General features: G+C 45.2%; 1 protein-coding gene across 4 annotated transcripts in view; it reads right to left on the bottom strand.

Annotated features, from left to right (window-relative positions):
• Positions 1-14,480, bottom strand: part of CSMD2 (CUB and Sushi multiple domains 2) — a 640,139-nt gene that overhangs the window by 625,250 nt on the left and 409 nt on the right. The window lies entirely within an intron of this gene.

Here is a 14,480-nt window from a genome sequence, read left to right as displayed (position 1 = left end):
CCAACACTCTTCAGCTGGCGTGGATGCTAATGCAAAGGATGAAACTCTCCCTATGCCTTTTGCCGACATGAAAAGCAATATGTGGTTGCCACTGGTTTCTTCTCTCCATATCTTCATGTCTGGACCAGCCTCCAACTGCCATTCTACATCCTAGTTCTCATGCTCAATCAGCCAGCCTTTCAAGCGTCCCACTGAAGGCAGCAAACGAGCGTCATTCGCAAAATCTATTTAGTATTTTTCTACCTTGGTGATGCCATTGCTTTGGAGTATATCACTAAAAAGAATACAGCATTTCATTAGGGCCAGTTCTGCAAAAGCTTAAGATGCAAGCCATGGGATGGACTTCTCGCATCTTTACAACTCTTTCATATTGGTCCCCTGGAGGTCTAGTTTTAAAACCTCTTGTCACAGGAGCACTTGGATGCCCTGTTCCTATGAAGGAATAAGGGCTACTGAAGCTCCCTGAGACAGCACAGGTGTTGGTTGCTGGAGCAGCCAGGCTGGTCACATGACCAGAAGGGGGCAGGGCCAGGCCTTTATAAACAGCCCAGGCCAAAGCCTAGCAGCAGTTCCCTTCTGGCAGCCTGAGGTGCAGGAGCTCTGCAGGAGAGCTAAGCAGAGCAGAGATGAGCGGTCCAGCCTGAACACCCAAGGGGCTGCATCATGGTAAGGGTGGAGAGAACCCTGATTGGGAGGCCTTTGCAAGAGAGCCAGGTGGGCCTAGATCCTATGTTATAGCTAGGTGGCTTACTGTTGTGTTACAGCCGGCTGGCTTATGGTTCTGTTTAGTTACTGTTATACCGGAGGACTGGGAGAGGCTGTAGGGGTGGAGGAGGCCTCATCAGGAGCTCCCCAGGGAGGTGGGGTGCTCCCAGCGCCAGAGAGGGGTGCTGTATTGCGGGGCGTCTAGACCCTGGCCCCCAGAGAGGGCGAACAGATTGAGGAGCCCGAGGTGGGCACGTTTGGTGAGACGAGGCCCAGTGTGGGTATAGGTAGAAGCCCTAGTGGGGCAGGACCCAGAGAAAGGGGTCAAGGGGGTCAGGTAAGGCTAGGGCCGACTGAGCCCCAGTTGGGAAGAGTCCCAGAGGGGCGCCACAGTGGTGGGGACCCTGGGGCCTGCGAGGGCACCGTAGTAGGGGTGTACTACCCCAGCCCTGACAAGGTACAAAGTGCTGGTAAGGACACTGTAGTTTGGGGTGCAATACCCCAGCCCTGAGAAGGGGCAATGAGGATTTTGGGGGCCAGGCACGGCTAAGCCCACCTGAGCCCCATGTGCAAGGAGCACCAGCGAGAAGCCTGAGGGGCTCCTGTTAGGCCCAAGAGAGGGGCACACAGGAAGAGAAGCCCAGGGTAGGGTTCTACTATAGAGACAAGCCCAGAGAGGGCAAGTCCGCAACTATAGAGAGCCCAGAGAGGGTGAGTGCGCGGAGGGACAGGCCCCAGTGGGGGCACTGTCTGTACGTGGAGAGGCCCCAGGAGGGGCTAGTTTATTGTGCGGACCCCAGGAGGGGGGCGGATATAGTTAGTAGGCCCAAGAGGGCTAGTGGATAGAGGGGCGCCGGTTGCGTGACAAGCCCAGGGGCGCTGGTGAAGGGCACATACAGTACACTGACCAGATAACATCCAGTACATCTGCGAGGCTTGGGGCGTGCTAAAGGAGAGGTTGGAGGCATGCATAGCCCATAAGGCTGGGGTGCACCAGGTCACTCCCTATGGAATGGGGGACAGTATAAGCATAGCACAGTGTCCAGGGCGATAAGAGGCAGCCTCCCTTCTAAAACCATATAACAACAAGACGTGGCAGGCGAGTAAGAGGGTGCTGGACCGCCTACTTGGCACGGCAGGGGGCGCTAGAGAGAGATCACGGCTGCTCCTAGGTCCCACTCCGTGACACCTCTCACTAGAAATAAAACCGTGTTGCCATCAAGCAAAAACTCCCTGCCTCCCCAACACCAAACATTTCAGTAGATGACACCATTTTATGAACGTACTTCATCTTTCTCAGAACGGTGCTTATCTATAATGAAAATATTCCAGGATGGCTGCTGACAGATGTCCTGTGTCCACAATCAGTGCCTAACCTTTGTGTAATGGGTAGAAAGAAAACAAGAGAGAGACATAAGCAATATGTGCTCTGATGTGAACAGCATCTTTAAAAATATTGTGGGCTTTGGAAAAGCACTGGGTTTCATTAACCTTCCCAGGAAATATGCTTCCTATTTGGAAGGAAATGCAATTTTCTCAATACTATTATTCAGTATATCAAATGGGAATGGAACAATGAATTGTGTCTTTCTTGGAATAGATATATGCTTCCCTTTTTCTGTACCTACAATTTGGCATTAACTGCTCATCAAATGTCAGATCTAGTTTCTTTCTAACAAAGGGTCTGATCCTCTCCTTACTTACAGGAGCCTAAAGCTGGGATAACTCTACCGAAGCCAACAGTTATAGAAACATAAAACAGGTGTAACACAGAATCAGACTGAGGCCCCGTTACTCCTTTACATTTGGAAAATGCAGGGCCAGCTTTTCTCAAAGGTGCTTCAAAAGCAAGCTTGAGTGCTAAATTTCCACTAGGAGAGCATTAACGGAGAATTCTCATTATGGGCGATTAGATCTCCAAGTTTGGGAACACTGATTTACACCCTAACACAAAGGAAATTTGTGAAAGAAGCTGAACGGACGTCACAGAAGTTTTAGCATCCCTGCGTGCCAGAAAGATGTAACCTTTTTATGTAGTTTCATTTATGCAGACTTCCCCCACCATCGCCCATCTACTTTAGAAGCTGAGATTCATGCACAATCAGATTGGCACAATCCGACTGTATTCAATACCACCTTAATGAAAATATTGCATTTGCTAAACCTCTGTGCCTTCACCATTATGTATCAGGAAACGTCCTCCTCTCCCATCTACCTGCTTGGTCCCTGCACTGTCATATATTTGTTCGCACCACACATGGAGTGCTATTCTTTCCATTTTACAGATAGGAGAACAGAAGAGAGACTAAGTACAGTAACCTGTTCAAGGTCAGATAGGAAGTCTGTGGAAGATCTCAGCAGAGGTTTCCTTAGGGACCCCATTCTCTGCTGCACAAAAATCTTTGGCCTTAATAAGCAATCAGGGCTCATGATAGAGGTGATATCTTTTATTAGACCGAGAAGATTTTTTTCAAAAATCATTCGTTAAAGAATTGGTCTAGAAGAAAAAAGTTGTTTAAAGAATTGGCCTAGAGGAAGAAGCAATCAGGGCTCATGGGAGAAGTGGTATCTTTTATTAGACCAACAAGATTTTTGCAAAAAAAAAGATTTTTTTTTTCGCAAAAATCTTGTTGGTCTAATAAAAGATACCACTTCTCCCATGAGCCCTGATTGCTTTTTCCTCTAGGCCAATACAGCTATGACTTGGATACCTTTGTCCTTAATATACATTTTACTTCTGAAGTCATGCTTTTGCTGTTATAGCTTTCTTACTTTGCCCTGTATAAGAATGCCCACTGGGCATTTAAAAACCACCTTGAGATCCTCCAACTAAAGGCTCTACAGTAAAAGTGCAAAATGTGTATGACAAACAAAAGTTAAACTTCACTGGAAAATTCACAGGTTCTTTGACATATTCATCAAATATTGCCTGTATTCCATTTATGACCCTTTCCCATTTGCTGGCTGCAAATATTTCAGTGCTCGGGCTTCAGCAACATACAGCAAATTTCCATGTTACTCATCCAAAATGAATCTCAAATTGTATGCGAATTTTGCAATTTCATAATTCAGTCCCTGCAATCAGGGAAGAGAAACAGAGTATTACTTGCGTGGCTAATCAACACACGCACAATTAAAAAATCTGTACTATCTGCAGAAAGCTTTTCACAAACAGCCTAAAAATCATTTGCAAATTAAATGTGTGAATTGATTTAGAATTTCACAAGTGCTTCTACCCTGATTTCATAAGAGGAAGAGGCACAGAGGGACTAAGGCTTAGATCCTCATAGGCACCCAGCTGCAGAGTTAGGGGCTTAACCTGTGAGAGTTTAGGCTTAAGTGTTGTGCCCAAGGTCATACAAATACGCAGTAGCAGAGTAGTGAATTGAATCAGACTCCCTCAGCTCCCAAACTCATGGGTCACCTTTCCTCTCTGGATAATTTTCTTCTGTAATTACCTACTTCAGAGTTTTTTGCACCTGCTTCTGAAACAGTTGGTACTGGCCTGTGTTAGGAATGGCCCTCAGAGCAATCCAATCTGGTCTTACAATTCCCAGCATTAAGCAATTGATCGGCAGCAGCACAATTTATACGAAAAGAAACATACATGGCTTTAGAGGTAGGTGAAGGGCACACCGATACGATTTTGTTGGCCTAGAATACACTTAACATTTCATAGAACTGGTACAAAACAAGAGCTAACGGCAGCAATCTTCTCCCTTTTTTATTATCAAGTGTTCGGGATGAAAAGACATCTTTACTTGTTATTCAGAGTTGTTTTATCTGGCTTGAAATGGGAACTGCAGACATTTTGATAAATGGATTGAGAATTTGTTCTGTTTCAGTGTAGCTCCTGGAAATACCTTCAGATCCTCTAGTGCAGATATAGTGCAGGCCACATCTTCATAGACACCATCTCTCACACATCTTGTTTCTCATCAACAACAGCACAGTAACCCCGAGTTGAAGTAATCTAGCAGATAGGATCCTGATGCTGGAGTCAGAAAGCTTGGGTTCCCATTCCAATACTACCAAGGACCTGCCACAGGGTCATTGCCAGCTTTTACCCTTGGATCCTTTGAAGCAGAGCCTCTCTCATACAGCACCTTGCACAAGCACCTATACAGCACCTAGCACAAGAGCACTTCATACATGGTTAATAACAACAGCAGCTCTTTAGATAGAAAAGATGTGCTAAGCAAACTCTTCAGAGGTATTGTTCACCTTATTCATGCTGCTTGGTGGGAAGAGAAAGGAGGACAAGCGGTGTGTGCCAACAACTAACCACATCACCCTAGACTAGCTGAGATGCTTCTCGGGCCCATGGAGTAATGCAGCTTTCACTCTAGTTTGACAGTTTGACAGACACCTCGCTGTTGACCACAACAAGTCACATGTGGAGACAGCCAGGTGGGGTTTAGAGATGTCACCTTTCTCTCTTGCATGGCTTTACCCATACAGAAGTTCACTATAAACCTGCAAAAGCCATCTGTGTCTCTACTCATCTCAGCTGCCTTCCCGCATTGCCACATCACAGCCACTTGTTCATTCACAGATTCACAGATGTCGGGTCAGAGGGGACTGGAGCAGATCATCAAGTCCGACCCCCTGCCCTGGGCAGTAATGAATACAGGACTCATATGACCCCTACTAAGTTTAAGCTCATATGACCCCAGCTAGGTAGTTATCAAGTTGAGTTCTCTCTTACCTTAGATTATGCATTTCAAGGCAGTGCTGCCTCGTATGACATGTATTAAGGTCCTCAACCCCATGCTGGGCCTATGAACAGTTACCACAATACACATTAATACAGCACTGCGTGCCTGGTTCTGGAGATGGGGAAGGAAATTGCAATTTTCCAACCCTCCCTTCTATGCAAGTAGGCACTACACCAGTTTCCAGTCCATTTTCACACTTGTTTTTCTAACTACTTGCATTTTCAGTCACTCCCAAACTCAGCTAGGGCCCATTATAGCCATTCAGTTCCCAGAACTCAGATTCTCCTGGTCCTGGCCTAATTGAGGATCTCCAGGATGTGTTGATGGTACGGGTACAGGTATGCCGTTCTGATGGCAGGCAGCAGAGGGCACTGGCATATGCATCACGTATACTTTGAAATAAAGCCTGTGCTTCATAAAGACAGATTACTTACTATTCTTGCCACCAGGGAAAGGGAGGGAAATGGACACATGTGGCTGAACGTAACCACACATGAACATCACAAAACATAGTCTACTGAGAAGTAATGCATTTTAAAAAAATCCCTCTGGTGCACTTCTGTGCAAGGGAGTTTAAAATATATATACACACACTTGATTTCACTGCAGTACAGACATCTCCATTCTAGCTGGCTGTGTCCATGGCAGCAAGCAAAAACTGAAACAGAGTTCATTTGATTTCTTTAATCAATGGGATTTTCCCAATTACACATTAACCACTATCAGATCAGCCTGCCATTGCACTGCATGGCTGGAGAATATATATTTTGCAGATTACTGCACTGCATCATGTTTATTGTAAGCAAAGTACATTGATTTCCATAAGTGCACCGTGGTTCACTCTTCCAGAAGTACAGTGTAAATTGTAAAACTAGGAGGGCTAAAAAAAATCCTGGTGCCCTGATTTCCATAAAAAAAAATGGAAGCACAAGTGGCATAGCAAGACTCCAGATAATAAGTATACAGATGATGGATGGCTCAGAGCTCTTGGGCTAAATAACTACGTGCAATCAAAACCACCATCAATACATGCCATCTGCATATGTTACACACACTTTTTAGAAGATATATTTTAAATTGATCGAATTAGACAAGGAGGATTTTCGGAGTAAAGCACTAACTGGGACTCACAGGACCTAGAGTTAACTCCTGTCTCTGCTACAGATGTCCTCCATGGCCATAGGCAAGTCATTTAGGTTCCCCTTCGCATCTGCAAAATGCTTATGATAATCCCTCCTTTACTTATTTTTCCTCTTTAGAATATAAGCTTACTGAAGGAAGGACTATCTCTTACTAGAGGTAGGTACAGCACCCAGCACAATGAGGTGCACCCAAATCTTGGCTGAGCTCTCTAAGTGCTACCCCAAAAACAGCAATGTTAGATGAGATACTGAAAAGCCAAAGTACAGCCACTGCACACTGCTGCTTGGTAGGGGGACAGAAGATTCAGGGAGTCTTCTCATGTCCACTTCTGCAGCAGGCAGCTTAATTTAGCTGCAAGGTCTAGAGATAATGCATCTTGGCATAGAGACAATGCATCTTGGTCAAGACCTGTCACACTACCACTGCTGCACAGAGGCCCACAAGGGAAGTACTGGTGCTGCAAGGCAAGAATAGGGCCCTTTGGCAGAACAAGGAAGCCTGCATTTCATTTACTCGTAGAATAGCAATGATTAGAGTCAAGCTTCCTATCACCCATAATGTGCTTCCAATAGTCGAGGAGAGATGGTTGTTGGCCTGCGGAGCACAAAGTCTAAGGGAAAAGGGAACAAAAAGCATTTTTGTATGAATTAGCTTTCATCATAGAAGACAGAAATGGGGAGTTGCAGTGAATTCAATGAAATAAAATTACTGGCAGACACAGGAGCCTTGCAACTGCACAGAAGAAAGTGGTGTGGCACCAGTGCACTTGTCTGATGATTTTCATAAGCCCAAAATTCACCTGCAAAGTTTCACTCACGGAGGTAAGAGGGGGAAGGACAGAAAAAAAATAGGTATAAATAGCCATTGGGTTCCAGACATGCATCACCTCTGAAAGCAGGTCCCAAGCTGTTTGATGGTATTAAATAAGCCATGAGGCTTAGACTTTTGCTCAGTGATCTCCAAAGCTAAATGTCCTCCGAACGCATCTCACAGGTTTCTAGCTTCCTTACAATAAATACAGTTTGTAAGTGGACTATATCAATAGATGGACTTCATTAAACTACTCAGCTGGAGCAAAGAAGCCCAATTAACATATAGGATTAACAGTCATCTCCACTTTTATAGCCCAGGTTCCACTAGCTGTACGAAGTTTACCTGCTTTTCATATCTTCCCACCTGCCTGGTGCTTCTGCCTGCCTTCCTATCATAGGTTTCCTCCCAAAGAATATACTCAGGAGATATGGATTGCTCCCTCTGCCTGTACACCCATCTCACCTTAAATAATCCTTGGCATCTGCAATAACTGCAGACCCAATGAACATTGTTCATTGGATCATTCAGGATATTACACCCTGTCTGCTGACTACTAATGTGAAGGACAGATGAGAAGTCTCTCTCAAAAAAATTTACTTGGCCACATACATCCTTGATATAATCCCACTGAAGCCAATGAAGGGTGATTCCAGCATACTGTCTTGGGATATTCATGACACAAAAGCACTGCAGATTAGTAAGACTTCATTGAAGTCTTATGCCCTCTTCGTATAATACTTTGCTCTTTTATAGCATCTTTCCTCCGAGGATCTTAAAGCACTTAACGCATGCACTACACTGTTGTTGCATGGGTAGGATTGTGCAGAATGATACTTGCTATGGGAGAAGGGAATTGTCAGGCACAAGGTCAGCCATGGAGGTGAAGTAGTGCCCCAGAGTCTTGACTAACAGATCCCCAATCTAATCATGAGACAGCAATCCCTCCTTCTTACCTATGAATACCCTACTATGAGAAATCCTGGAGGAGACCTGCGTTCAGCTGAAGGGAGCAGCTCAGAGGCAAGACTCAAATGCCAAACCTGGGTCAGCTTTCAAGAAGCACTTGGCTACTAATTCTAGACAGGGAACATATTATCCAATCAGCATTAAATGAGGTTAGACAGCCTGTCTTTTCCCCAATATATATCTGTGCATTAATATTTCCAGGGGAAGAACTGTGTGTAATTTGTGTTACCTTCACTCCAGGGTGGGATTTGCAAACGCGCTTAGTGCCTGCCTACCTCAGCTCCCACTGGAGTCACTGGGAGTTTTACCAGGGACATCAGTGAGGAGCTCAGCATGCATCTTTAACCCTTTGGGGTAAAATTTCCCTGGGCGTCTACAGGGTACTGCTGCACCACGGGCAGGTCCACCGTGGCGAGTGATAACATGCGCAGCCACAAACCCCGTAACTCCAGGACTTGGAAGTATTCTGAGTAGTTCCTTAGCCTGTCTTGAAAGGAAAGACAATATTATATTAGTGTCCCATTTGAGATGATCGTCCACTATCTGCACACCGCATAGGACCTGCCATCCAAGCCACGGCCTGCAGGGTTCATGCCGGCGCCAGTTCAGACGGTCGTTCAAGAATCCCTGCAGTTAGAGGATGACTGCGCCTGACTTGGTGGTTGGTCTTTCTGCCCCGAGGCATGAGGGTTCATATCCCATTCAGAAAAACCCAACATTTTTATGGTAAAATCATTACTCTTCTAGACTAGCAAGTTCTGCCCAACCTCAGGAAACATGCCTTAAGCTTGTTATCCCTGACTGTAATGACGCAAAGGTCTCTGACAAAATATTCAGGATCAAGCCAGACAAAAAGGCCTCTCGAAGTATTCAAGATGAAGCCACAGTTTTATGTGGAAGCCATCGAGATACTAGAACAATGGACACATTTGAGGATTCTGCCCAGGATATTAAACAGCTTCCAACTTCAAAAATAAGTAGCAACTTAAAATACACTACATGAGCCTTACCTCGGGCGGGCACAACCATTAAAATTACTGATAGATAATAAAGGCCAGGTAATGCATCACATTTTTCTTCCGGTGCCCAACAGGGTGCATTAAATGGACGGTAAAGCTCTTGGGCATAGCGATCATCTTGTGCCACGTTTGTACAGCACCTAGCACAATGGAGCACTCATCCCTAAGACTGCTTCCTAGCTCACTGCAAATAAAAGTTATTTCAGATGAGCCTCACACGTCAACAGGTTCAGGTCATTAAGATCCAGCAGGCTGAAGTCTAATTCATTGACAGAGATGTGGTGAAGTTGATTCCTGACTCTCAGCCTTGGGTTTTATTCCGATCTGGTCCAGTTTTGGGGGTTGTTTCATTTTTTTTAAAAAGAGAATCCTGGATGTACCCAGAACTCACCAGGACACTAAAAGCTGAACTATAAAAATGTGAAGTTTGGCCTTTCATAAATAACTTGGCTTTTCAAGAGACGGAAAGAGACAATGAGCAAGACAGAAGTCTCTCAGTGGCTGCAGTTCCCAGGGGTGCAGATGTAGGTGGTGAACTGTGAATATGAATAAATTAAAATAATAAAGTATACGGTACTTTTCCTTTATCCTGGTAGCAGATGTACTAGGTGACCACTTTTGCCTAGGCAAGGAAAAAAGTGTTCCTTATAAAACTGGAATAGCACAAATGACCCCCTTGATAAATTGCTTAGTTACATTCTCAGCATTGAATCAACTTGGCACGGAGCGCAGCAACCAAGATCCATGGCAGGCTGCCTGGATCATGCTGCCTGCACCCATTTTGATCCGTGTCTCCTTTTGACAGACTCCAAGAGAATCGGACGCCAGCCAGTCCTGGTTAATCGAGAAGACATCCCCCCCGCCTCTGCAGCACTTGCAGACTAGTTCCTTCAGGACACAGTTCAACCAGGAGAGCAAGGAACGTCACAGGGAATCCCAGAGACAGGATCTGATGTCAAGAAAGCAAACTAAGGCCTGCGGTTATTTGCACTCCAGCAATATTGAGAGGCCCCCAGCGAGAGCAGTGCTCTGGGAGACACTTGTCTTGTACAAGAGACAATCCCATGCCCCCAAATCAGTCTTAAATAGAGGAAAAAATAAACCATAGGGTGGGATGGCAGAAGCCAAGTGCCTTGCCCAAGGTCATCCAGTGAGTCAGAGTCAAGCCTGCATTAAAAGCCAAGTACATCCCAGTGTCCTAAACACTGGTTCACGCTGCCTTCCCATCAGCTACTGTCTACCATTTCCATCCTGATCTCCCAAGTACAAAGGAAAGCAAACACTTCAGGTCAAGGTACAAGAAATCCTCCCCAACAGATACCCACGAACAGCACATACCAAAGAGGCTGTGCAGAAAAACACATGCCATCGTGGCCTGACTATCCCAGGAGCAGCAGACATATGGAAGCTGCTCAAAGGGAGCCTGAATGAACTGCCCCCAGGTTGCAGGCTGATGGAGGCTGGTGCCCTCCATCAGTGTTTTCCCATGGTCCCTGGGCAAAGATGACTCAGGGAGGTCCCCTTGCCCGTTTACTGCCTTCGGGGTCTGCTCCTGGGCTACCAACAAGACAGACAGACCACCACCTCTTCTAGCCTAACGCTGTTTCTCCCAACACAGCTCCTACTTCCTCTGTGCATAGGCCCCATTCCCTCTCCTACTCCCACAGCACTAAATTCTGCCAAACTCAATATTATTAGTCACATCTGCCTTTGAGAATCTGAGTCTAAAGCCCAATAGTCTTAACCAGAAACCAAGAGCTAGAGACAAGACACAGGTAAAAACAAGGAAGCAAGTTTATTACAGCCTGAACAATATAGCAAGGCCAGATAGTGGTCCAGGCAAGCGCGGAGAGATGTGCTGGAAGCGTGAACACATAGGGCAAGGGTGGGGGGAATACAAGTCCATCCCTATCAGACCACCCCAGATTTGTAGGGTGAAGGAAGGGCAGAGGCCACGTGACCCATCTATTCTCCATACCCCAAGGACAGCAAAGACAAAGAGATTAAGAAGAGCCTTTTCCCTTTCCCTAACCCTTGGTGCACAGAGGGCAAAGCTGATCCACTGTGAAAGAGGGACTAAGATGCTTATTAAAAAGTTCTCCTTGCATGAGCAATAAGGGACCTTCTTTAAGGACCGTGCAGGGAACAAACTGTAGCAATATAGGGAATTAAGGGCTCACTCCACCCCTATCCTACGTAGGATTTTGACTGCAAGATGTAGTATTCCAGCATTACTTTAATTGCAAATTAAAATAAAAAAAATCCTTTCAAGTATTCTTTGAAGCTGACTTTCCAACCGTGTCACGTTGGTTGCGATTCATTCCCACCCTTGAAGTATGCAGCTATCCAGCCACTCTTAGCAGGAGTAATAACCCTCTTCTTAGGCAATCCCATTGAAATCAATGAGGCTACTCTATGAGCAAGGGGCCTCTCTTAGCAGTAGTGAAGACAGCAGGATCTATCTTCATTATGACATCATCAATAAAAGGAACAGTTACATGAATAAGACAGTAAAATCAGTCCATAATTCCTCTCCCACGCTTCCCTTTACTCCATTTCTCTGCTATAAAAAAAGCCCAAAACTATTTTCCAGATGGGGGGGAAATAACCATAGGCTCGAGTTGTTTAACCAAGTTCCAACCCAGTGAATTTCTGTATAATCCAGTTATAAAATAAGACTGCGCTTTGGTCAGTGCTAATGTAAATGACCCCCTTGTGATAGCTTTTTCTTAAATATATTGCACACATGCAGCATTATCTAGCCCACGCACCAATGCATCTCACAGGCATCTTTCAGTGACTGCACTTAGCTAATGATTACAAGTGGGGAAAAAAAATGTTACAGTTATTGCTTAGAGTTAATAAACAAACTTCAGATCTATTAGGCTCTGTGCTCTCTCCGATGAGCTGGGCGCCTCTCAACATCAACTCGCAACCGTAATAAAATCAGTATGTTCTGGAAACAGGCATCTGACCACTCCACTGGGTTCTCCGTGGCTTAAAAACAAAGTCACGAATATGTCACAAACCCATTAGTCTTTGGAGAAAAGTGGGTGTACCTTTCAGTGTGGAAGATCTTATACAGAGAACACCTTATCCACAGTTGATTCGACTCCCTTCACAAGTTTAAGCCGCCTGACCGTGTTTGTTAGTTCCTCCAGTACAGTACCATCTGAAGAGCCACATGAAGCAGCTTGCCATTGTTTGAAAAGGAACAGTATTGGCAATAGGAATATTGACAGCCCGCAGTTAATTAGCTACAATGAAGTCAGTGCAATATTAGTGGGATTGCCCTCTTTTTTAAGACTGGCTAGAACTACTAACCGATCCTTGTATACACACAGCTCTAGTGCCACACAATGGGTACTTTTGGTTACTACTACCTCCACAACCCCTAGGAAAAAGCGAGGCTGGAACGACAGCGTGTTGAGGACGTGGTCCTGTGGAGGTTCATCATTTGCTTTTAAGTCTTGTTAAGTCCAACCCTAGAATAAGCTTACATGCACAACGGCCCGCAGCAAGGGACAAACCCAGTCTCCCAGGAGGCGTGATGCCAGCACCACCACTAACCAGTTGGATGTTGGTATGCTCAGGAGTCGATCTCTCGTCTCAACACATAGGTTGTTGGAGGTCCGAAAATCTCGTGAAGGAGGCGGCAGGAGGGAGAACCCTGCCGCCTGGTCCTGATGCAGGGAGGATAAATGTGGTACGTTTAGAGGGGGAGGTTTTGCAGACCTTGAATGCCAGTAAGAGTAAAGAAAGACGCATAAAATCAATTAAAAAGCCAAGGGTGAATGATCCAGAATAGGTATAATTTTAAATAAAGGGGGGAGGGGGAGAAGAAGAATACGAAAGAAACTGAATAAAGAGGGGAAGCTGTTTTCCCAGGGAAGGACTAAATGCAGAACAAGTGGGCACAGAAATTAAATCGAGGCATAGCACAAAAAAGTCTGATCACACAGGGGAGCAAAAAAAGGAGAACCATACAACCCCGAAATAAAACACCAGACACCGAGGCAACTGCCCAGCACTCTGGTCATCCCAGCCAAGCACAGCATCAAGCTAATGGGAAGGTTTCTTATCTACTCAGACAGATTAAAGTGCTTTTGGCTAAAGGGAGGAACAAAATCATAACAGGAAAACTTCTCTCCAAATAAATCTTTGCCCACGAACTGGTTCCCTCCCTCCTTCTCCGGTTGATGTCCCCAGTAAGGACAACTCAGTGGGGTTCACCACAAGAAACCTAAGGAGGACAAGCAGTTCAGGAGTCTCCTTAGAGGAAGTCTGCCTTACATAATAAAATCAGGGCTGCATTTCAGACACAAACATAAAGTTGACAAAAAAAACAAATTGGCTCCTACATGCACGCACGCGTGCACACAAACCAGGTCCCCTCTGCCCATATGGCAAGAGACATATTCAAAGCCTTATTTAGAAACACATGGAAATGGGGAACCCTACCAAGCTAGAGGAAGAAGCTGGCAAATAATCACTTCCCCCACCCCAAAGCCAGACCCTAAATAACATCACAGCAGAAATTAAACTTCAGTCTCAGACTGAATCCTTGCATTGCATTTTGCTGCAAAGGCAGTTCCAGGAGCCTGAGAAGGGAAACCTAAGGGTGTTAACATTTCCCTTAAATCTACTGATGTCTCCTAAGCTTCTCCATAATTACATATTTGACTTAAATATATATATGTGTATATACACACACACACACACACACACACACACACACACTGAAGTAAAAAAGCTAACCCTTAAAAAGCACGGCAACTTAAGGGAGAGGTGAAAAGCAAAGTGCTTCTATCTGCATGCAAGGAGTCCTAAATCCATTTGATCAGCTGTAGGGAATCACTAAGGTAGAGAAATAATGAACTAAGCTTCGGAGGGGGGGGACAACAGAGAGAGAGAAAACGTGATGGCATTTTACTTTCCAGCATGTGAGATGATCATGCAACTGGGCAAATGGATTTGATCCTTTGAAGAAGGGGAGTAATGTTGGTTTTTTGTTTTTTTTTTAAAAAAAAGCCTTTCTATGAACCCATCCTTTAGCATTGTTGCTCCAGTAAGATATACCTGCAAACTTTATCTTCTGAAGGTGGCACACAGCAAG

Source organism: Crocodylus porosus, unplaced genomic scaffold (genome assembly GCF_001723895.1).
Source record: "Crocodylus porosus isolate Cpor-Errol unplaced genomic scaffold, CroPor_comp1, whole genome shotgun sequence".
Taxonomy (NCBI): domain Eukaryota; kingdom Metazoa; phylum Chordata; order Crocodylia; family Crocodylidae; genus Crocodylus; species Crocodylus porosus.
This window is presented reverse-complemented; position numbering and strand designations above follow the sequence as displayed.